Raw genomic sequence first — 24,234 nt, forward strand, 5'->3', positions numbered from 1 at the left:
TGAAGGTAAAAGTGGGCATGTTTGGACAAGAAGGATTTGTGCTAACACTAGCAAGCTTGGTTAGCAGCTAATACTAGCAAACTTGGTTAGCAGCTAGCAGTAGCAAGTTTGGTTAATTGTTTCATTCTAACCCTGAAATGCTACAATCTGGTAATTGGAAGCTGTCTGCCTGTTGCAGGTTTATATGAGGGTGAAGCACTAGGCTCCAGATTCAGACAAGCAATCCCCTCTCATCTTGCTTTAGATGTCTTCCACGGCTCATACTGTCAGTGAAAAAAACCACAACTCCGGCATATGGCTGACATGCACAAGGCATTATGCACACCACATTGCGTGCATGGATTAAAAAGGAAATGCATTTGCTCTCTGTCTCTAGCTCTTATTCTTCCCCGAGCACTTAAATCTTATATTGTTCCTGGATCTTAAAAGCCACCCAAAACTAACACTAAGTGTAGCTTTTTGCATCTTAGGCGCGACTGTCTGTGGCCTGAGAATCTCCAGCCATGCTTGTGGGTCTGTGCTGTAAGGTTGTTCTTAGGCTGCATTCTGGTCATGTACTTCAGGCCATAATTATGAGTTTTAGGGGGAAAACCATTGATATCAACTTCCGAGTTGCAATCCCAAGTTGGAAAAATAAGGGGCACAGAAGCATTTCCAGTTAGCTAACTGCAATGTCAACAGCAGAGGATTGCTGACAACGTGTCTGCACAGATACCAGTGCTCGCATTTCAGAATTAACCAATATTTATACTATCTGTATATGTCTGTCTATGAAACACATTTTTAAACCTGTATTGTGTTTTAACGGCCAGCAGAGGGAGAGGTCTCTAGTTTTCAAGCAATTGAGATTACTAAAGTATTTGAATTCTTGGTTTACTACTGATTGATTAACTCAATAAATATTTTACTAATGGTTTTATGATCTTATTCACCAGTTTTGAGTGTTAATAAATCAAGAGTTTGGTTTGCCCTAGCCAGCGTATCATATCATACAGGTGTACATACAGTGCTTAGACCACCTGTATTTTTAAATGTTTTTTTTAATGATAATACTGTAATGTAATGTTTACATGCACACACACACACACACACACACACACACACACACACACACACACACACCTGTTGTTATCTGTTTAGATTTTTCAGGAAGAACTACTTATTTGGTGTCTGGAGCACCATAGACAGTACAGATTCATCCTGTGGGCAGCAAGACCCAGACAATTACACAATTACAGAGACAGTAATTCAGCCACAGCCTGTTGACTGTGGACTTAAAAGTCAGACTGGCAAGGTTAAATTTAGAGACATTTCTTTCTGTCTGAAACACACAAACACTTACATCACTGTATATGTGAATGTAAAGTGAAGGGAAATACAGCCAAACCAGAGCAAAGTACTTCCATTTATTTTCTCACAAGCAGCTATCCTCATGATGATTCTGTGACACCACTTCGGCTGTAGGGACACTGTCCAATTACGGTCGGCCACACAACCTGGTCCACAGAGGGATTAAAAAAACTCAGACACAATGAAGGTGTGACACATGAGGACTGGATAGAGACAGATAACCAGTGGGAATGGTAGGCAAAAAAGATTAGGATGGGTGTAGATGTTGGGAGGTAGAGAGACAGAGACAACATAATGAAAGGCAGTGAATGAAAACATCCCATGTAAAGTGTCTGTCAAAGGACTCGCAGAGGATTCGGTGTGTGCTTGGTGAGAAGAGCCATGGCAGCTTCTTCTGAAGTCAGCACTGAAGAGCAGGGAGACACACACACACACACACACACACACACACACACACTAACTTTCACAACTCTCACAGCCTCTTTCATAGACAATAGATACGCTCTTACACAAGAGTAGAAATTCACTGCTTGCACACTCACACAGCATGCAGCATGAGTCATGTTCGGTTGAAGTTGCTTCTGCCTCAAGTACATCAACTTTCTGACTTTATGAGTAACAGGCGTTTTACTGTCTAAGGTGACAGCTTGAAGATTGATAGGTAGATATTTTCATGCTTCTTTCAGGCTAAGTTAAGCACACCATCTCCTGACTCCAGCTTCATATGTAATAGACAGACACGAGGGGTGTTATTGATCCCATCAACTAACTTTTCTAGAAAGAAAATGAAGCGTGCTTACCAGACAATGTTGAATTATTCCCTTAATGACTCACTGCAGAGGAGCAAGGGGGGAAAAAATCAGCTGATTTTTATTGACTGACAGGCGAGTGATCTGGGCTGTGTTAAACCCATCAGCTTCAATTCTCTGGTCCTCTTCGGAATTGATTTGAGGCCAGCTGCTTAGGGAGCCAGTGGTCTACTTTCTACAATGAGCCTCATTTCATCCAAACCTTTATTACTCACAGAGGCTTACTTGCCCGTGTTTCCGTACGCTTTTAATACCGTTGCAGGTGAGATGAGCACAGCTGGAATTGGACTGGGATGATGGAGAGGGAGTTAATATTGATATGAACTGACATTAGGTGGAGTCACAGTGGTTACTGTGAGCACACACCACACCTAAATCCAAACAAACCAGTGTGATCGTCATTACCTGAACTGGTTTGGCTTTTGTGGCAAGGTGCATTAGAAGTGAGAAATAAGCTTGCTGAGCCATTAGTTTTGGATAAATCAACAGTTTTAGATAAATCCATAAACAATGTCAGCTTTAAGTTATTTATTTAAGTATGCAACATTAATCAAAGACAAAAAAGATCAGGAAATGTTCTATGGAATGGTTTGATTACATATTGTGTGTGTCACCAAGACATAGTCTCAATTATAGAAATATTTTCTTATATACTTTTTCATAACAAAAAGTAGAACCAGTGCTCCAAGTTCACGTTAATACACTGCAAAGGCACTGAGCCGTTGTGATTAAGCTCAGCGTAAAACTATGTAAGGCATGAAGTGGTCTCCACCCTGCCTCAGCTCTAAAAGCGAGAGTGTAACAGGAAGTGCGGAGAAGCCGACACACAAAATAAAAGCACACATGTAGACACCTTCAGGGAAAAAATAGCATTTGGCAACAAAAGCTCACAAAAACACTCCACGACGTCGTTCGGTGCGTGTTCTTATAACGCCATGCTTGTAGACTGGACACAAATTCGCTTTAAAAAAATGCCGTTTTTAAGTGAAGCGTTTCTCTTCGGGCGTCGTGACCGGAAACGCTTTGCTGGGCTGCTAGCTTAACGCTAGTCACCTTTTCTTAATCCCGACCCTCCAGCCAATCAGCGGCTGTCAGGGACACATGAACGGCGATAATATCCGCGGAACAGCCGCTGCAGGCAGGAGGAACAAAGAAAGCCGCTCGCTGTTCGTAAGGCGTCCTTTCACTTCGTCAACACGGACGTATACCGTGTTGGATTAGGTCTGTGTGGGTTTTTGTTTGTCTTTAGCGTAAAGTCATTACCGTAACTATTACATGTTATTCTACGTATTAATTCCGAGCAGTCGTTTTCACTGAGGAAAGAGGAAACTTGGCGTCGTGAGAGGTGGTTTAGTTTTTTCTTTCGTCGGGTCGGCTTTCTCGAAACCCTCCAGCTTTGGATGCGCTTGCCGGAGGTCTGTGTGTGGTAAGTTAGTTTTTCTTTTTCTATCAGTCAGAAACTACAGAGTCTGTAAAGGACGCTCGTCGCTTTGCATTGCGGGAAGCAGAAAACTCCTCGAACTCAAACTTTGCCTGTTTGATTTCTGAGGCTCGAGAAAGCGACGTTACCTTCTTCTCACGAACAGCCCGGAGACGGGAGCGTTCTCCCGAACTCACTAAATGTTCGGGTCTTGTTTTCGTGCTCCCCTCCTTGATGACAGACGACACAAAGAATAACTAAACTTAAAGGTGTTTTCTGAGTATTTCGGCATAAGCTTTTTGAGAGCAGGTCGGTCATTGTTATGTTTAAGGCTAACTTGTTGAGCAGCTAGGACTGGCGCTTCAGCTGGCGTATATAGGCTTGGTATACTTATCTAAATGGCTTCGTAGGGAGTCAGTCGTGCCCGAATGCATTAAGATGACATTGCTGCAGCATTAAGTCAATCGACCTGTATTGTAGTTGACTAAAATGTGTCAACACCAAACTATTTTTTTAAATTTATTTCTTTGCCGTTTTAAAGGATCATGCATGAAACTAGTTTTCCTTGTGTTTATAAGCTGCTTAAAGGCACTTTTTAAGCACAGTTTTCACCACCTGAATGCCTGAGGTCTTGAGATGTTTTCACATGTGTGCTGCCTGATTGGTTTAATTTCGCTAGTTGGTGAACTTCTTTTTCCTGAAACGGGCTGTTTTCCATGTGAGCAAACAAGGTAGGTAGCAGAGTGTGTTTCAACCAATAGCAGCTAGGCTGTTTGACTCCATTCAGTGGCCATTTAATCTTAAGCCTGCCTGCTATTCAAGGCTAAACGCCTAGCCTGTAACCACACCATCTGCTTTGCCCTCCAGGGTATTGTCAGGCTACTGTCCAGATCAAGTGTTATGGGAGATTTGTGTGGGTGGACCACAGCAGATGGTAAGATGGAGAGCATAGCTGGCTGATGTGGCAGCTAGGCAAACCATTGTGGTGGTTGGTTGGATCGTGTTTTTAGTTGTCAACAGTGTAATAAACAAAAGCCAGAATCTTTCAACAGGCAAGCACTTTCCACAGCTCCATCAGAGGCGGCACTGAACATGGTGTGAATGTTAACTAGCTTCCCATACAGTACAACGGCAAGCTTATCTTCTCCTAATAGAGGGGCTAATGACCCCTGCACTCCACTTCCAGCCATCTGGATTTCGACCCTGTGGCTATCATGACGTCAGCTCACCTCACTTTGACCATGCATAAATGTAAACATGGCGTTAGAAGTCAGCAGTTGAGTTCTGATTTATGTTTAGTTTATATTATGGGTCATCTTCAGTCATATAAAAGATAGTAGCCACTTCGTGCATTTAAAAAGCAGGGAATTGGTATTTCTTCAGCTTCTGGATTTTTATGGCTGATTAGAGCCCACTGACTGTGGGGTATGTGTGTGATAACAAACCGCCTCTGTGACATAGTTTAACCTGCTCAAGTAGACCTTACTTAATGATCAGTGATCTGGATTGATTTTTAGTGAGTGGGGTCTTTGGATGTGCATTTCCCCCATATAGGAATCTCACCAATTGGTGCTATGAGGTTCACGAATGCAACGTAATTGCTCATCACATACTAGTTTTGTAAAATCTTTATGATAAACTGATCATAAGGTTATGCCACTTAGATTGTGATAGATAAATGAATTTTCCACCTTCAGACTATACTGAATGTGTCTTTTGTTCACCAAGGTACCAACTACCACCATTTATTTATCCACATCTAATGCAAGCCATAGATCGTTGTGACGTATGCAGAAGTGGTGCAGTAGACCCTTTCTGGCTCTTATTTACTGCTTTCCATCAATAATCTGCATATAACCTAAAGACCATAAATTCTTCGGCGTAGCATTTCTGATATTTCTACAGTCTGAACCACGAGTTACAAACATTGAAAGACTGAGCCCTAAAAATGGCAAGGTCATTTGGTGCAGCAGTTGGAGTCTCCAGTTATCTGATATACAGTTTGAACAGAGCATAAATTTTGCTTTACTGTCTCCTCCGGCTGTTACAAACCCTGTCCTGCCAATGTCTCTAAAAATGAGACTATCTGCTTTTTTGTTCAGGATGTGGACAGGAAATCTATTCTTAATATTTGTTGTGGGTTTTTTTTTAAATTTATTTTTTTTTTTAAACAAACTCGCTTTGCTGCTAGGATGTTACCATTGAGACACCATGATTAGCTCTCCCTGTTATTTTAAAGTTTTTAACATAAAATGTGGTTTGGACAAACCCTTGTGCTTACGGATACTCGTTTACTTCACAGGGATCAAAGTGTACCCTAGTGGACTCGCGGATGTGGCAAGAATAAATCCCCTTTTCTATTGGACCTACTTGGATCAACTCGGCATGGTTCGCTATGGTTTTCAGGTTTTTCCATTAGGTCACAGTACCTGGTTCTTTTGTTAGTACCTGCTTGCCCGGGCTTCCAAGCGCTCCGAGTAGGTACTAAAATGTGATGTCTTAAGACTGCATGCCTGTGGTGTCACTTGATGAATTATGAGAGTGACTTATTCATAAAAACCACTTCTTTTTTTTTTTTTTTTTTTTTTTAAAAACCTGGCAACAAGGGAAAATGCAACAAAAAAACAATGCTGTGGTCACTGAGTCTGATAAAAAGCTCATACACCGAGCAGCAGGTATATTCTTGCCTAGACGTCCACCTTTGTTGTAGTGTTGCGGGACTCTCAGACGCGTTGCAATCGGAGTAGAGTTGTGGCGATCCAAGGTGAGTCGATCTGAGTAGGTACTAATGGAAAAGGGGCTTTAAATCCACTTGAGTCAGTCTGCACCAACAAGTGGAAATCTTCTGTGATGTGACTCTTTGCCAAAAGGGACTTGACTCGGTTGGTTGCCAGAAATATACTGGTTAATCTTGAGTTTAACCAGTATATTTCTGGTTAACTCAGGGTTTCCATAGGTGAGAGTGTGCTGTGGAGGGATTATCGGTCTCCCACTCCAGCATTTGTCTCCAGATCGCTCAGTGTCTCATGATCCACTTATACACAGGATAGCCGTCAGCTTTCTGGTCTCCCTGAGGCAGTCAGTCCCTTTGTGTAAACATCCTGTGGTGATGGCAGGCTTGCAGAGACTGGTGGTTGTCTTTGTGAGATGGACTCTATGGTCGGTGTCCAACTCATGTCTAATGTTAAAAGACCCTGTGTCCTCGATCACCATCAAGGACACAGGCTCAGGCTTTTTTTAATTTTTTTAATTTTTTTGTCTTTGTGTTTATTTTCTTTTTTAAATTTTCTTTTATATAATGTTCATATAGTATTAGAACGTTTGTTTTAAATAATTACAATATTCAAGAAAGTAATCGCAATTTCTGCCGTAAGGGAGCAGTTGTGCTAGTCAGGCAATCATAGATGGCGTCATTATCACAAGCTTATACAGAATGCTAAAATGTGCTTTGATGGTGGTTAGAATATCTGTATGGATGTCCCAAGTAAAATATAAATGTGGGACACGTGACAGAGCCTGGGATGACCGATGTGGATACTTTCCAATTCAAACATTGTCAGGAAAGAGCACTGTGCTGAAATAAAAACGCAACAGAAGGGTGTGTAACCCAATTTTCAAGCAGCACTTGCAATGCTCATAATTTTTTAATAAGTGAAAAAAATGGATTGAAACTGTTAGGAGACACTTTCCCTCCATAGACAAAAATTGAATACTGTCTCTAGAATTCCACTTTTATCTGTCCGGTTAATCCCTCCATCCCACGCTCACTTTAACAGAGACTTGCACTCGGTAGTAAAGATGTACACTCAGAGCCCAGGCTGTTTCAGCAGAGCAAGGCTGTAGTCAGTGTGTCTGATGCTGACTCAGTAGAATGTTAATGTTGTGAAATCCCATTAAGAGCAAGCCAGTGCTGAGCAGGGCCCAGCCTGGGCTTTACGGGACAGCAGGTCATTTTAAAAGGCCGGCAGTGTCCCTGTGTTTGCACTCTTGTAATAGGATCTAATTACTTACTGGGGCGATCGTGGCTCAAGAGTTGGGAGTTCGCCTTGTAATCGGAAGGTTGCCGGTTCGAGCCCCGGCTTGGACAGTCTCGTCGTTGTGTCCTTGGGCAAGACACTTCACCCGTTGCCTACTGGTGGTGGTCAGAGGGCCCGGTGGCGCCAGTGTCCGGCAGCCTCGCCTCTGTCAGTGCGCCCCAGGGTGGCTGTGGTTACAATGTAGCTTGCCATCACCAGTGTGTGAATGTGTGTGTGAATGGGTGGATGACTGGATATGTAAAGCGCTTTGGGGTCCTTAGGGACTAGTAAAGCGCTATATAAAATACAGGCCATTTACCATTTACTTGAGTGGCTCACAGTAAATTGAACGGCTCTTTTAAATTGCTCCCACTCATGTTTAGTTGCTCTTCAAGGCAGTTTAGATGAGTTTTTTTTTTTTCTTTCTTAACAAGTGTTACTGATGGAGGATAACCGTTTTCAGAGAGGCTTTAGTCCAAAGGGCAAATGCTGGATGGATTTGCCCTAAGGCTTTAGCCACTCTTGTTGGCTGGGGTTGGGGGTGGAGAAACAAATCCACCTATTGCTTTTGTTGCCCTGTCCTGATAAGGGTGATTGAACAGCAGGGACTGTATGCAAAGCAGCAACATTTCCCACCAGGTTCAGCTGTGACTACCACTGGCTTTCAGATGGGTCGTTTGTGGCCTTTGTCTGCTATTGAATAATAGTGTCCACCCAGTCTCTATCATGACACTGATAATAGACTGTATTGATGCAAAGCCTCTTCGTCTTTTAAGCAAAAGGTTTCCTTTAATATGCAAAACAATTGAGAAAACCCTGCTCATTGCATTCTTACTTCAGGCACTGAATGTATGACTAGAACATCAGAATACTGCGTGCCACCTGGTGGTACCTGGTGCTATTTAGGGTTTTTTTTTTTTTTTTTTTTTTTACCCAGCCCTCCAGGCACACCAAGGATTTTCTCAGCAGAGTGTGTAGAGGGAGCGACAAAATACCAGGGCTGTTTATCTTTCGCATCTAAGAAGGATGTGGTGTAAAGAGCTCCTCTTGGAGAAAGTTTCCACCTACGCTTCTGTACTTTTCACAGAAGCTGGGCACAGTGTGTGTATAGAAGTACAAACTCCTATGAATGAAAATTACTCTTGTAGAGCTGCACCCAAATGTTCAGCTACTTAGGATATTTGTTTACTGGTTTTATTTTGGAGATGTCATGATCATCCTGTAGTCTCTATTTTCCTGTCTTGAAACGGTCTATGAGCCAAGCTTTCATTAGTTTCAGCTAGTGCTGGGCGATATGGAAAACATATTTATCACGATATGAATTATTTTATATCACGATATACCACCTGACCTGTGGTCATCGGGAAAGTACGCAGTCTGTAAACAGCGAGCGCAGAGGGTGCAGTCTTTGTTAATGAAATGGATGGTTACACTCATGTAGGGCTGCGTATCTCTGCTCATCCATAGGTCAGTCGTCAAGGCATAATGCACGACACTGCAAACATCCTTCTCTACTTTGGCCCGGCATGCGTCATACAAGCGAGGCAACTTTACTGAAGTGCTTACGTACCTCGGATCATGGACTTTGACGAGGTCACGAAAGCTGTCCTTCTCAACTACATAAACGGGGATCATGCCTTTACAAATGTAACGCGAGATGGCTCCTGTGGTTTGTTTATGGCGCTGGGATGTTTTCTCACAAGGGCCTTGTGTGAAAGACTGTATCTTCGGCTGGCTATAGTTTTTCTTTTCCCAACTTGCTGCAAAGAAACGGCATGTGCATCAAAAAATATTTCCAACAGTGTAACACTAGTTGCAACTGATTACTTCCAAAAAAAGTATTTATTTTGCTATTAAGCAGTAAGATCTTAAGTTTGCCTGCATGTGTCTTGATCTGTGGATCACTTTCAATAGTTGACTGCAGCTCTTTTGTTGCTAACACTGCGACTACAGTCTCCTGAGGCATTCAAGCCCCATTTGGCTCTCTTTGCCTTTGCAGGCAAAGGGAAACCAACTGTGGTGTAGGAAGGCTGTAAAATGCCCTGTGAGATGGGCTTTAGGGTCAGGAACGCCCCCAAACTTGGCAACTCATTCCATCCCTCCTGTTTTTAACTCATTCACTGCCATTGACGTCTATAGCCGTCAATTGCAGTGAATGAGTCAATGGGTTTAACTCATTCACTGCCAATGGCTGGCAGTGAATGAGTTAATTTGAATTGCATTTAAAGTGCTCCTGTCTGTGATCTCTTTTCATATGTGCATGATTTCCAAATAATCAAGATTCCATTATTGATATAGAGATGCAAAACTACCAGATTTATCTGATTGACCCCACTTACCTGTCTGTAGCAGTATATGCGGTCTGTGCTGTCTCTCTTTAACTGCTGCATGCAAAACAGTGTACCCAAACCGCTGGGTCAGCACAAGGCCACAGTCCACATACACAGCCTCAGTGAATCATCTCACCTCGGATAACGTATTATGCAATGGTGTGTTTGTGTATGTTGGTACAAGAAGTGCAGACGTACACAGCAGCCTAGGGCTGCTCGATTATGGCAAAAATGATAATCACGATTATTTTCACTGAAATTGAGATCACGATTATTTGACGATATTTATTTAACCCTTTAAGACCTACTATAGAACCAAGTCCACCAGAGCTTATATTATTTTTTTTTTTTACATGCTGTAGTGCCATTTGTGGGAGCATTTCAAGTTGCTATACATCAATACAACTGTTATAGCCCATATTTTAATAATATGTATGCATTAAGTCCATAGTAATTACATAAATTGCAAAAAAGTGCAATAAACTACAAAAAAAAAATTGAAAATCGCTTTTGTTTTGTTTACATATATTTCTACTTGGAGAAGTTTAAGAGGTTTATCCCTCAAAACTTTAAATACAATAAAGTTGCAAAAAAATAGTTTCCCACCACAGGAAATTTATTTTGAGTGTCTTCATAGTTTTATTTTGGAGATACAGCAATTTTTATATATTGCAGGAAAAACAAAAAACAATCCTATGATGCAAATTTGCAAAGAAAACAGCATGTGCATCATTTCACTGTGGGAAGTGTTACGAACAGCTGATAGGAACGGCAAAGCGTGTTTCTGGAATATTATGTTTTTGTTCCTGCAAGCGCTTTTTATGCAATTTTTGCAAAGCTATATGTGGAACGAAACCATGACCGAGGACAAGCTGATGGCATCAGATGTAAGTACAACTCCTCCGGTTTCATATGCAAAACAAATTATTGCGCTAGCTTACACGGTTCAGGTTCTACAGGGATTTAACAATAGTTACGCAAAACGGAGCGTGCTGCTCTGACCGGCTTTAAAGGGTTAACAATGACTTTAAAAAATAATATAAAATAGTGTGCAACACCACTGAAGTTTTTTTTTTTTTTTTTTTTTTAAACTCTCTTTTCAACCAACGGCAGTCACTCTCCAAATAACTTCTGCTTAGCTTTCCGAGCTTCCCTCGGGTCCTCTTAATCAGCGGTCTCCAACCTTTTTTGCGCCACGGACCGGTTTATGCCCGACAATATTTTCACGGACCGGCCTTTAAGGTGTCGCGGATAAATGAGGGAGGGGCTAATAATCGGCTCAGTCATTTTTAATGATCGTTGAAAGCCCAGATCGTAATCGTGATTAAAATTCGATTAATTGAGCAGCCCTACAGCAGCCTGCTGTCAGCTTACTGAGACAGAATTGAAGGGATAACAGGAGGGTGGTGGATGCATTTTGTCAATATGCTGAAGCAGAGGCATATGATTATCAGAGTGTGAGTAAACCAACTCCAGATGCAATGTTTAACTTTGTCGATAGTCTTGTGGCTTTTTCATTTGGAGCTGTGCACTGACTATGGTAAGTCTTGTGGCAATGGGATAAGTGTGTAGCAAAACCTGTATAAATTGTTGTGGAGCGGTCACCAGCTGTGCTCATTTCATGATAGTGGCCTTTATGTCCAACTATCCATGTAAATACTTATTGTGTTAACAGTCAGTTTCTGACAGGAAAACATTCTACATGCCACTGAGTTCAGATGAACGTGGTTCAGACTTTCCCTCTCAATAAAGTAAGTCTTTTTAATCCTCATGGTTTCTAACCTTGTTTACTGCTTTAGTGGTGCCTAGTCAGTGATTTGGACAATGTTATTTATTTATTCTTTTGCCACCTGCAGTTGTTGTTTGTGCGTCCCTGCCTCCTGTATGTATTTTCAGTAGGGCTGCTCAATTAATCGAATTTTAATCACGATTACGATCTGGGCTTTCAACGATCATTAAAAATGACTGAGCCGATTATTAGCCCCTCCCTCATTTATCCGCGACACCTTAAAGGCCGGTCCGTGAAAATATTGTCGGGCATAAACCAGTCCGTGGCGCAAAAAAGGTTGGAGACCGCTGATTAAGAGGACCCGAGGGAAGCTCGGAAAGCTAAGCAGAAGTTATTTGGAGAGGAGAGTGACTGCCGTTGGTTGAAAAGAGAGTTTAAAAAAAAAAAAAAAAAAACTTCAGTGGTGTTGCACACTATTTTATATTATTTTTTAAAAGTTATTGTTAACCCTTTAAAGCCGGTCAGAGCAGCACGCTCCGTTTTGCGTAACTATTTTTAAATCCCTGTAGAATCTGAACCGTGTAAGCTAGCGCAATAATTTGTTTTGCATATGAAACCGGAGGAGTTGTACTTACATCTGATGCCATCAGCTTGTCCTCGGTCACGGTTTCGTTCCACATATAGCTTTGCAAAAATTGCATAAAAAGCGCTTGCAGGAACAAAAACATAATATTCCAGAAACACGCTTTGCCGTTCCTATCAGCTGTTCGTAACACTTCCCACAGTGAAATGATGCACATGCTGTTTTCTTTGCAAATTTGCATCATAGGATTGTTTTTTGTTTTTCCTGCAATATATAAAAATTGCTGTATCTCCAAAATAAAACTATGAAGACACTCAAAATAAATTTCCTGTGGTGGGAAACTATTTTTTTGCAACTTTATTGTATTTAAAGTTTTGAGGGATAAACCTCTTAAATTTCTCCAAGTAGAAATATATGTAAACAAAACAAAAACGATTTTCAATTTTTTTTGTAGTTTATTGCACTTTTTTGCAATTTATGTAATTACTATGGACTTAATGCATACATATTATTAAAATATGGGCTATAACAGTTGTATTGATGTATAGCAACTTGAAATGCTCCCACAAATGGCACTACAGCATGTAAAAAAATAATATAAGCTCTGGTGGACTTGGTTCTATGGTAGGTCTTAAAGTAGAGCTGGGCGATATGAGATTTTTTCATATCACGATATGTTTTTTCATTTCAGGCGATAACGATATCTATCACGATATAAGCCAAATAACTATATTTGTAAGATTTAAATGTGCCGTTGCTCACAAGTAAAATGTGAAATAATCAGCAGCTTGTTTTTATTTAAATATTTATTTCCCATAATAAGTTCAACAGGGTAGATGTACTTAAGGAACATGAGACTTTTTCAGATAAATAAAGGCAAATATTGCAAACTACACAAAAGACAGCCGCTAAAGCGTTTAAGTTTCAAAATAGAACAAACGAAACAGACTAAATTGTCAATTCCACTTAGAAACAAAGTATTAATTCTAAAAATAAATCTTAGTTTGTTTTACAGAATAACAGACAAAACTGACTAACTTTTGTCAATATCAAATAAACTGAGAACTAAAAGGAAATTCTCAATCTCTCCTTGTTGTATAGCTGAGCTTTTCAAACAGTTTTAACAGTTACTTTAGTCTGACAAAAGCCGAATGACGAATTAGCGCTTCCAGTCAGAGACTGAGGCTACGTCCACACGTACACGGGTATTTTTGAAAACGGAGATTTTCCGTTTTCGTTTTAAAAAATAATCCCGTTCACACGTAAAGGCAGAAATGAAGGAAAACGGTGCTATGAACATGCCAAAGCAGCAGGCGGCGCTAGATTCCTAACCGTGCAGAAATGTTGGCCAATCAGAAGTCTAGAAGCCTCGGTGGGAAAAAGTAAACAAAGCTGGGGCATAGAAGCAGAACCGAGTCGTATGTGTGGAGGGACAGTAACTGTGTGTATATGTAAGCATTTAAACACTGCAGAGAGTAGAATTAACAGTAACAGTATTGTAGAAATTCATTTCACCGAAACAATAACGTGGCGCACAGTGTGACGCATGCACCAGTTCATTGTATTTCCAGACTTGCTTTCGGCACAATTTACAGTGCACGCTACTCTGTTTTTTGTCAGACTTGAAATAGCCGAAATACCTTCACACTACGGAACTTCTATGGCTCTTCCGTTCGACAATCTCTCCGGCATTGGAACCATCATCTGTTTTCTCTTCGGTCACGCTCGGTTGATTTTTCTAGTCGGCACACTCATTTCCTCCATTATGCGCTGGCTGCTTCCCAAACAAACACACGTGCGGCTTTGCACTTGTGCTGTACGTTACAAGTCACGCGACGTGACGCTGCGGCTGTGATTGGTTCGGCTCTGCGCTACTTAATTTGGATTGGCTGACTTTTTTTTTTTTTTTTTTTTAAAGAGGACAAGAGCGGCGAGGTCTATCACGATAGCTTAATTTCTCTATCGAGTAAAAGTTATATCGCGATACATATCGTTATCGTTCTATCGCCCAGCTCTACTTCCTGCCAACTTCTAACTCCGTTAAATTTCATCAAATCGGTTTTCGTGGATGCCTAGATGTTAAACTTAATTGTTGCTCTACCAGGTGTAACAACACTGATCATTTTATTACAGACGAAAGGATTTAGACAGTTTTTAACTCTCAGCGATGGCGCAGTGATCGTTGGACTTAGGGACCTGCAGCAGAGTTTGGGCCCAGGCACGGCTAATGACATCAGACTTAAAGACTGGATATCAATGCTAAAGCGACATCAGTTGTTTACATTCTCTAGCAGCCCAAACATGTCTGAGAGCGAGAGCTGCCTATCACTTAGGGCTGAACGATATATCGCATTTGCGATAATATCGCGACATGATCAAGTGCAATTTTCTAACCGCAAAGGCTGCGATTATAAGGCTGTCCAAATTACTACCATATCCCAGAATTCATAGCGCGGCCCAGCCAAACTCCAGTTTCCAGCAATGGCGGCCGCTACTAAGTTTTAAAATTACTCATACTAATCTTTCTGGGTCACAAAATAAACTTTTAACATATTTTCAGGCGAGAAAGTAGTTGTGTAAACATCAAATATCTGCTCGGTTTATCAAGATATCCCATATTTGCAAAAGTGCTTCGACGTTTTCAGAGGCGTCTGCTACCCACCAGCTCGACAGCTAGCCGGGAGCTCGAGGATTACTGATGCGGCCGAGAACGGCACAACTCCCGGCACATCATTTTCAGATCACCGCGGAGTTTCGCTGCTCGGGTTAAACGTAATATATAAGTCACTTAGACAACCTAAAAATGTTATTGTTGGGCTTTTTTCAGTGTTTTGTTTGTTCGTGAGTAAATCGGTTTGGCTGAGATTAAAGTTATTAGATTAGATAAAATAAAACTTTATTAATCCCCCGGGTGGGTTCCTCCTTGGTTTTCACACAGCTGACTAAACGTCAAACAGAAAACTTATTAAACAGAAGTATGAGACAGTCGAGAATTTACACCAGTGTCTGGTTATATTTTAGATAGCAAGAAGCAGACGGCCGAGTTTATTAAACTCCACCGAGACAGCGGTGACGCTAATCAGAACTAGCCTTCTGATTAGCTAATCAGAAGGCTAGACCGTCCAATTTCACGCCTTTAAACTTTAAAGGCGTGTTTGTGTGTGTGTTTATACAATTGCTATTATGTTTGCACTTTATGTGTAATGTTACTGACTGCAGAGATCAGTAAGATGTGTGTATTTTTTATTTATTAGTTTTATTTATTTAATATTATTTTTTAATTGAATGACTGTCTAGTAGTTCACAGATGTCGAAAAACTGAGTGTGGTAAAGCCACTGATTTTTTTTTTTTTTATGTATATTTCTGCAATCTGCACATTGTACTGACTTTCATTTTAATGTTTACACCAGGGTTCCTTGTCAGCACTTTATGCTCAGATGTTTGTAAGCTAAAAATAAACTATTGTGTATGTTCAAATATACTGTTGTGATTGAAGAAGTTAAATAAAAATGTCAGTCATCAATTCATGCATCACCTCATGTCATCATAACAGAGGTCTGTCTTCCAGGAAAGAACAGTTTAAAATTAATGTAATATAGTATTGGCCATACTATATGATGTATTGCTTGTCTTTGTTTAATAATACAGAAGACAAAGACCTTAAAAAAATAATCGCATATCGCATCGCAATCGCAATATTGGGGCAAAAAAAATCGCAATTAGATTATTTTCCATAATCGTTCAGCCCTACTATCACTCAATGACTATAAAGAGAGCTAAATTCAGTATTATGAAAGTGGACTGGTTACAAGTGATTGGATGTCTTTCAAAGTACAACCCTTTGCAAAACAGGTAAGAAAATTATTCCCCGTAAAAAATAGAAACACACTAATGAAAACCAAGCTATGAAGCCAAGCAAAGATGATATACTAGCAACCTGAGACCAAAAAGTAAGCAAATGAATCAACCAAGCATTGCCGGAAGACTGGGTATCTCCACCTTATATGACAGGACAAGCATGTGGTGGATGTAATAATAATAATGGATTGGATTTATATAGCGCTTTTCAAGGCACCAAAAGCACTTTACAATGCCACTATTCATTCACTCTCACATTCACACACTGCTGTAGCCACAGCTGCCCTGGGGCAGACTGACAGAAGCGAGGCTGCCATATTGTGCCATCTGCCCCTCTAGCCAACACCAGTAGGCGGGAGGGTAAAGTGTCTTGCCCAAGGACACAACGACCAGGACAGAGAGCCCGGGGACCTTCCCTTTTGTTTTATCAGTTTTTATATCCAAAAATATAATATAACATAATATATTCAAATAATATATGACAGCTGGGATAAGCTCCAGCGTCCCCTGCGACCCTGAAAAGGATAAGCGGAAGCGAATGGATGGATATATTCAAATGGCTTTTTAACAGAAATAGCAAGGGTGTAACTGCAGGTTTCTCTCAAGAACAATACTGCCAGATTAGACTTTGGACAAATGATAGTCAAAATAAAAATCGTGCCTGAATGATAGGAAGAGAAAAGTATGGAGAAGGGGAGAAACAGCTATTGATCTGAAGCACACCACATCATCTGTCAGACAGGGTGGAGACATTTTACGGCATGGACACGTATGGCTGCCAGTGAAACTGGGCCACTAGTGTTTTTGATGACGTGACAACTGATAGAAGCAGCAGAATCAATTCTGAAGTGTACAAGACTATATTCTCTGCTCAGACTTAGACAGATGCTGCAAAATTGATTGGACAGTGCTTCACATTTCAGGTGGATAATGAGCCAAAAACATACTGCAAAAGCAACCCAAGAGTTTCTCAAGGCAAAGAACTGAAATATTCTTCAATGCCCAAGTTAGCCCCTTGATCTCAACCCAATAGTGCATGCTCTTCAGTTACTGAAAATTAGGGCTGCTCGATTATGGCAAAAATGATAATCACGATTATTTTCACTGAAATTGAGATCACGATTATTTGACGATATTTATTTAACCCTTTAAGATAGAGCTGGGCGATATAACGATATCTATCGCGATATAACTTTTACTCGATAGAGAAATTAAGCTATCGCGATAGACCTCGCCGCTCTTGTCCTCTTTAAAAAAAAAAAAAAAAAAAAAAAAAAAGTCAGCCAATCCAAATTAAGTAGCGCAGAGCCGAACCAATCACAGCCGCAGCGTCACGTCGCGTGACTTGTTACGTACAGCACAAGTGCCAAGCCGCACGTGTGTTTGTTTGGGAAGCAGCCAGCGGGTAATGGAGGAAATGAGTGTGCCGACTAGAAAAATCAACCGAGCGTGACCGAAGAGAAAACAGATGATGGTTCCAATGCCGGAGAGATTGTCGAACGGAAGAGCCATAGAAGTTCCGTAGGGTGAAGGTATTTCGGCTATTTCAAGTCTGACAAAAAACAGAGTAGCGTGCACTGTAAATTGTGCCGAAAGCAAGTCTGGAAATACAATGAACTGGTGCATGCGTCACACTGTGCGCCACGTTATTGTTTCGGTGAAATGAATTTCTACAATACTGTTAATTCTACTCTCTGCAGTGTTTAAATGCTTACATATACACACAGTTACTGTCCCTCCACACATACGACTCGGTTCTGCTTCTATGCCCCAGCTTTGTTTACTTTTTCCCACCGAGGCTTCTAGACTTCTGATTGGCCAACATTTCTGCACGGTTAGGAATCTAGCGCCACCTGCTGCTTTGGCATGTTCCTAGCAGCGTTTTCCTTCATTTCTGCCTTTATGTGTGGACGGGATTTTTTTTTTTTTTTTTTTAAAACAAAAACGGAAAATCTCCGTTTTCAAAAATACCCGTGTACGTGTGGACGTAGCCTCAGTCTCTGACTGGAAGCGCTAATTCGTCATTCGGCTTTTGTCAGACTAAAGTAACTGTTAAAACTGTTTGAAAAGCTCAGCTATACAACAAGGAGAGATTGAGAATTTCCTTTTAGTTCTCAGTTTATTTGATATTGACAAAAGTTAGTCAGTTTTGTCTGTTATTCTGTAAAACAAACTAAGATTTATTTTTAGAATTAATACTTTGTTTCTAAGTGGAATTGACAATTTAGTCTGTTTCGTTTGTTCTATTTTGAAACTTAAACGCTTTAGCGGCTGCCTTTTGTGTAGTTTGCAATATTTGCCTTTATTTATCTGAAAAAGTCTCATGTTCCTTAAGTACATCTACCCTGTTGAACTTATTATGGGAAATAAATATTTAAATAAAAACAAGCTGCTGATTATTTCACATTTTACTTGTGAGCAACGGCACATTTAAATCTTACAAATATAGTTATTTGGCTGATATCGTGATAGATATCGTTATCGCCTGAAATGAAAAAAACATATCGTGATATGAAAAAACTCATATCGCCCAGCCCTAGCAGGAAGTTAGTTTGCATCTAAATATAATATACCATGTTGTGACTGAGGGATTTATAAAACAAATTAAGACGTACAGCTCTGCTATCACTTCCGACATAAATGAAGACAGGAAAGTAAACAGCAGGGACATTTGTAGGTTTACTGAAATTTGGCTAGCTGGTATATAATGATGTGCTACATGATCGCTAGTGTTACGATTCGGTGTTGTCAGTGTTTTGTTTTAGGCGTAACTGTTATGTGTTTCCTGCTTTACTTTGAAAGTCTGTCTTATCTCAGTGTGTTCAGTTTACGCTTCCTTGTCTCGTCAGTTCTGATTTGCCCCAGCTGTGTTTCCCTCCTGTTGTCCATTCCCTGATTGCTCCCTCTATGTATTTAAGCCCTGTGTTTCAGTTTGTCAGGTTGGCGATCTTTCCCCCGGGTTGTAAATAGTTTGGTGCTTTGATGTAAATAAATGTCTTATTTTGCTTTGATGTAAATAGTTGTCGATACTTTCGTTTTGGGATTTTTGTGGAGGCCCGTATTAGTCTTTTTTTTGTTGGTTCGCCCTCCTTAAGAGCAGTGAGCGTAGGGGCATTTTTTTTTCCTTTATTTTTATTTTTCCTGTGTTGCACGCCGGTTGCCTAGGCCGGTGTGTAACACTAGCGACACAGCTATGGTAGTATAATATAAACGGTGAAGGTGGAGGATAAACACTAACTCCCCCCCCCCACTCAATTAAAGTTAACATGAGGGTTCCCGAAGGTTCGGGACAAATGCAATCGCATGGCAGGATGCTGTAAACAGACTGAACTTCAGTCGGGAGAACAACTGAGATAATCCATCCACAATACGAGGTTAGTTATCAATATACTGCTGCATGGGCTGAGCTGTAGTTACATCGTAAGGTTTTAAAAGCTGAGCTTCAAAATGATTAGCGGTAATAAAAACCGAGAGGCCGACAGTGATCACTGAATGTTTTCAGGGGCTTGTTGAGATTAAACAACATACAAAGCATTAAAACATGTAAAAAAACACAAGTCTTATTAAACGCAGAGTAGTTTGGACCCGGAAGCAGGATTCACCACGTCATCACTCAGACCGGATAGCAAGATGATACTTACGGCTTTAAAATTTGTAATGGTAGTGGCTGTGTTGGTCAAAGCATTCATTCTTAAGAATGTACCACATTGCTGATTTGGCTACTCCTTAAGTTTTTGCTACATTTCTCTGATAGGTTTATTTTAGTTTTTCATTCTAATAATGGACTCATTAACTTGCATCCAAGAATCTTTGGACATCATTAAAGACTTTTAGTGAAAAACTTTTCTCGTTGGAGCTTTTTGTTATGGAATAATGAGAGAACGAGCCATGAAACTGCCTGTCTTTCAGTTGTTGCATTAGTTTTGAGCCTCTGAAAATGGGGCACTATGTATTTAAATGGGTGCTGCAATGCCTAGTTTTAATTCAAGCGGTTTAACCAAGTCTGAAAGCCTGCATTTAAAATCCACTGCTGGCATACAAAGGTAAAACCTTCTCTAACCACATGTTTTGGGATGTTCACAAAGTGACATCACCATTTAGTTTGAAGTCCTCTTTGGAGAATTCAGCTTTAGCTTTTTGACGGTCTCTGTTTCGGAAATTTGGAGTCAGAAGTGAGTGGTTTGTTTTTTGTCGTTGTGTTTTTTTTTTTTTTTTTTTTTGTTTTTTTTTTTTTTTTGTGTTAAACATGGTTTACTAGGAGTTTTCCTACATGTGAAAGGGAAAATCACTTTTAATTTATTTAAGCTTAAAATGCACTTTTGTTAATCAAATGTCTTTAAAAAACCCCAAAACAAAACAGGGTAATAAGTGTATACATCTGTCGTAAGAAGGCAACATGGACTTATTGCGTCAAAGATATGCCATCAGCAGTGCTTACAGAGTTTGAGCGCCCAAAGGTCTATTTTTATCCAGGAATTTTAACTCTCACACCAAAAGGTGGTTTCTCATCTTATTTTTGTTGATGGGTCTTGCACATACACATGCCTCCACCTGTATTTGCAACCGTCCCGAGAGCCTAACCATTGTTTAGCTGTAGTTCACTGACATGAATAATTGAGCTGTGCTCCTACATCTATGCCCTAGGGATCCTGTTGTTCTACTGATGTTCAACGTCTTTGTTGCCTGCTGTATTGTTCTGCAAGATGTCAGCATCCTTTGTTCACAGCAGTTGGTCCATCTAAAGAACCCTATTAATCTTTCCACTTTCTCTACATTTTTTTTTTTTTCTTGAGTAGTTTACGGTTTAGTAGGTCAGGTGTCCGGTTTAAATGAAGAGAGGAATATATTTTAATGGTGGCAAATGCCAATCTTTGTTTGAAAATTTAGCCTGTAGATTTATTGCACTATTGTTTATCTACATGTTCAGAGAAGGTAATTGTAAAGCTTTGTTTTGTAGTGAGTTCTCTTGAGTTTGGGACAGACGAATGTCTTTGAGGCTGAGTGTTTCTGGGACACTGGGGGAGGAAATTGCTTAGATGAAAGTGACACAAACAGGAGAAGACAGTTTTCACACCCGTGTCTTTTTTTTTTTTTTTTTTCCTTCTTCCCCTTTCTTCCAAATATTGTTTTGCATTTTTAATTGGACGTCAGTCAAGTCCTTGAGCAAAAAACCCATTAATTATCCAAGTAAATTCAGTCCGTGTTTGACTGTAGCTAATGACTTATGTGTGACTTCAGGGTAGATGAGGCCACAAGCTCTCAACTATAGAAGATTGAGCTTATTTAACTGCTCAAAGTGACATGGCACTTTTGATCTGCTAACATGCCTTCCAGTTAAGCTCAATGTCGTCACGACCATCCCATGGCCTACATGCAGAGCTTGTCAAGTCATTTTTGAGCACAGCTCATGCTATTAAAATGTCGTTGTTTTTTTCCCTCTTGTAGCAGGAGGAATCTGAACATGACTCACAAGATGACTTATCTTTAAATTCTAAAATGAATGAATAAAAGTGGTCTTGAGCAATCGTTCGCCAAGCTTTCTGAAGAAGTCTGAGTTTTTTTTTTTTTTTTTGGGATATTGGCTGCTTTTTCACTCACTTTCAGCCCAGTCAATGTATCTGATCATTTTCAGATGTTTCTTTTGTTTGGTAAGCTACCCACCAAATCTATGAATCGAGCAGTAAACCTTGTTGATTTGAATCAACAAGGTGATTCTGAAAGATTTATTGGCCAAAACCTTAACATATCTCAGCATGGTGTGCAGTGGTTTCTTAAAAAAGTTTGAGGAGACTGGACAAGTGGGGGACCAAAGTAGTGGAGCTATGACTGTGTCTAATAATAATAATAAAAGAATAATGTTAGTGTGAGAGCAAGGCAGGAGGTGTTATCCAGCCTGCCCGATTGTAAGTAAAACTTTCCATGTCTGTCATAAATTCTTAGATTGATGTTTTGAAACTTTACCAGCAATTAGAAACTGTGGCAGCTGAACTTACCCACTCTGTTTGATCAGCAATTAAAAAAAATAAAAAATAAAAAGTTTTGTGCCAAATTACCAGATGCACAGGAAATAAACGTGGGTGGTAGCTGAATACAGTTGCATGAACCAGCATTGTTCTAATTTTTTATTTTATTTTTTATTGTAAAAAAAAGTGTGTCCAGTGTTCTGGATATCAGTTTTCAGTTTGAATTTCTAGTTTCAAGAAATTGCCTCACGTATTTCCCAATTTCCTAGTAAATTATAAAGAACTGAAGAGTGAGTCTTGACGTTTGCCCAACGCTGTACATGATGGGGAAACATCCCCAGAGCAGTTCTAGTTGAATGCTACAGAAAGATATAATGCACCCCTGCGTGGTACTATGTACAAGTAAATTATTTACCGTGAGGAGACTCGCCACTAAATTATCAAACTCAATCACTCAGGAAAAAAAAAACCTTCCTAATAAAAGCACTGGCGATGGATGTGTCATAGAGCTGGTATGTTTGTTGCCCAGCCATAATATAGCACACCTAAGAAGATGAGAATTGTGACAAAGGAGTCAGCCTCTGGCCAAAAGATAATCATTTGCACTGGGGTTAAACATTTATAATGACATTGCTCCTTTTTTTTTTTTTTTTTTTTAAAGTGGCGTTTAATTTACTCAGCTCAAGTCATGTTGGTTTATCAAATGAACAAAACCTGCAGGAAATTTAGAATTGAATTTAAGTGTGATTAAACAGACGCATGACCTTTTTAAATATACGGTGGGGCAAAAAAAGTATTTAGTCAGCCACCGATTGTGCAAGTTCCCCCACCTAAAACAGAGGTCAGTAATTTGCACCAGAGGTACACTTCAACTGTGAGAGACAGAATGTGGAAAAAAAAAAAAATCCATGAATCCACATGGTAGGATTTGTAAAGAATTTATTCGTAAATCAGGGTGGAAAATAAGTATTTGGTCAATAACAAAAATACAACTCAATACTTTGTAACATAACCTTTGTTGGCAATAACAGAGGTCAAACGTTTACTATAGGTCTTTACCAGGTTTGCACACACAGTAGCTGGTATTTTGGCCCATTCCTCCATGCAGATCTTCTCGAGAGCAGTGATGTTTTGGGGCTGTCGCCGAGCAACACGGACTTTCAACTCCCGCCACAGATTTTCTATGGGGTTGAGGTCTGGAGACTGGCTAGGCCACTCCAGGACTTTCAAATGCTTCTTACGGAGCCACTCCTTTGTTGCCCGGGCGGTGTGTTTTGGATCATTGTCATGTTGGAAGACCCAGCCTTGTTTCATCTTCAAAGTTCTCACTGATGGAAGGAGGTTTTAGCTCAAAATCTCACGATACATGGCCCCATTCATTCTGTCCTTAACACGGATCAGTCGCCCTGTCCCCTTGGCAGAAAAACAGCCCCATAGCATGATGTTTCCACCCCCATGCTTCACAGTAGGTATGGTGTTCTTGGGATGCAACTCAGTATTCTTCTTCCTCCAAACACGACGAGTTGAGTTTATACCAAAAAGTTCTACTTTGTCATGTGGTCAGATGAAACCATTCTCCCAATCCTCTGCTGTATCATCCATGTGCTCTCTGGCAAACTTCAGACAGGCCTGGACATGCACTGGCTTCAGCAGCGGAACACGTCTGGCACTGCGGGATTTGATTCCCTGCCGTTGTAGTGTGTTACTGATGGTGACCTTTGTTACTTTGGTCCCAGCTCTCTGCAGGTCATTCACCAGGTCCCCCCGTGTGGTTCTGGGATCTTTGCTCACCGTTCTCATGATCATTTTGACCCCACGGGATGAGATCTTGCGTGGAGCCCCAGATCGAGGGAGATTATCAGTGGTCTTGTATGTCTTCCATTTTCTGATGATTGCTCCCACAGTTGATTTTTTTTCACACCAAGCTGCTTGCCTATTGTAGATTCACTCTTCCCAGTCTGGTGCAGGTCTACAATACTTTTCCTGGTGTCCTTCGAAAGCTCTTTGGTCTTGGCCATGGCGGAGTTTGGAGTCTGACTGTTTGAGGCTGTGGACAGGTGTCTTTTATACAGATGATGAGTTCAAACAGGTGCCATTCATACAGGTAACGAGTGGGGGACAGAAAAGCTTCTTACAGAGGACGTTACAGGTCTGTGAGAGCCAGAGATTTTCCTT

General features: G+C 40.5%; 1 protein-coding gene across 3 annotated transcripts in view; it reads left to right on the forward strand.

The window, feature by feature from the left end:
• Window positions 1–3,255: 3,255 nt before the first annotated feature.
• Window positions 3,256–24,234, forward strand: part of LOC146653541 (SPRY domain-containing SOCS box protein 4-like) — a 64,024-nt gene continuing 43,045 nt past the window's right edge. For 2 of the 3 annotated variants that reach the window (XM_085379332.1, XM_085379334.1), the window contains exon 1: window positions 3,256–3,585. The gene's annotated coding sequence lies outside the window, so the exon portion shown is untranslated. Of the gene's footprint in view, window positions 3,586–5,881; window positions 5,968–24,234 lie in introns of all 3 variants that reach the window. The other variant, XM_085379333.1, reaches the window with a different exon arrangement.

The sequence above is a fragment of the Rhamphochromis longiceps genome, linkage group LG14 (genome assembly GCF_057381845.1).
Source record: "Rhamphochromis longiceps isolate RC_006_pf linkage group LG14, R_longiceps_female_GT1.1, whole genome shotgun sequence".
Classification (NCBI taxonomy): Eukaryota; Metazoa; Chordata; class Actinopteri; order Cichliformes; family Cichlidae; genus Rhamphochromis; species Rhamphochromis longiceps.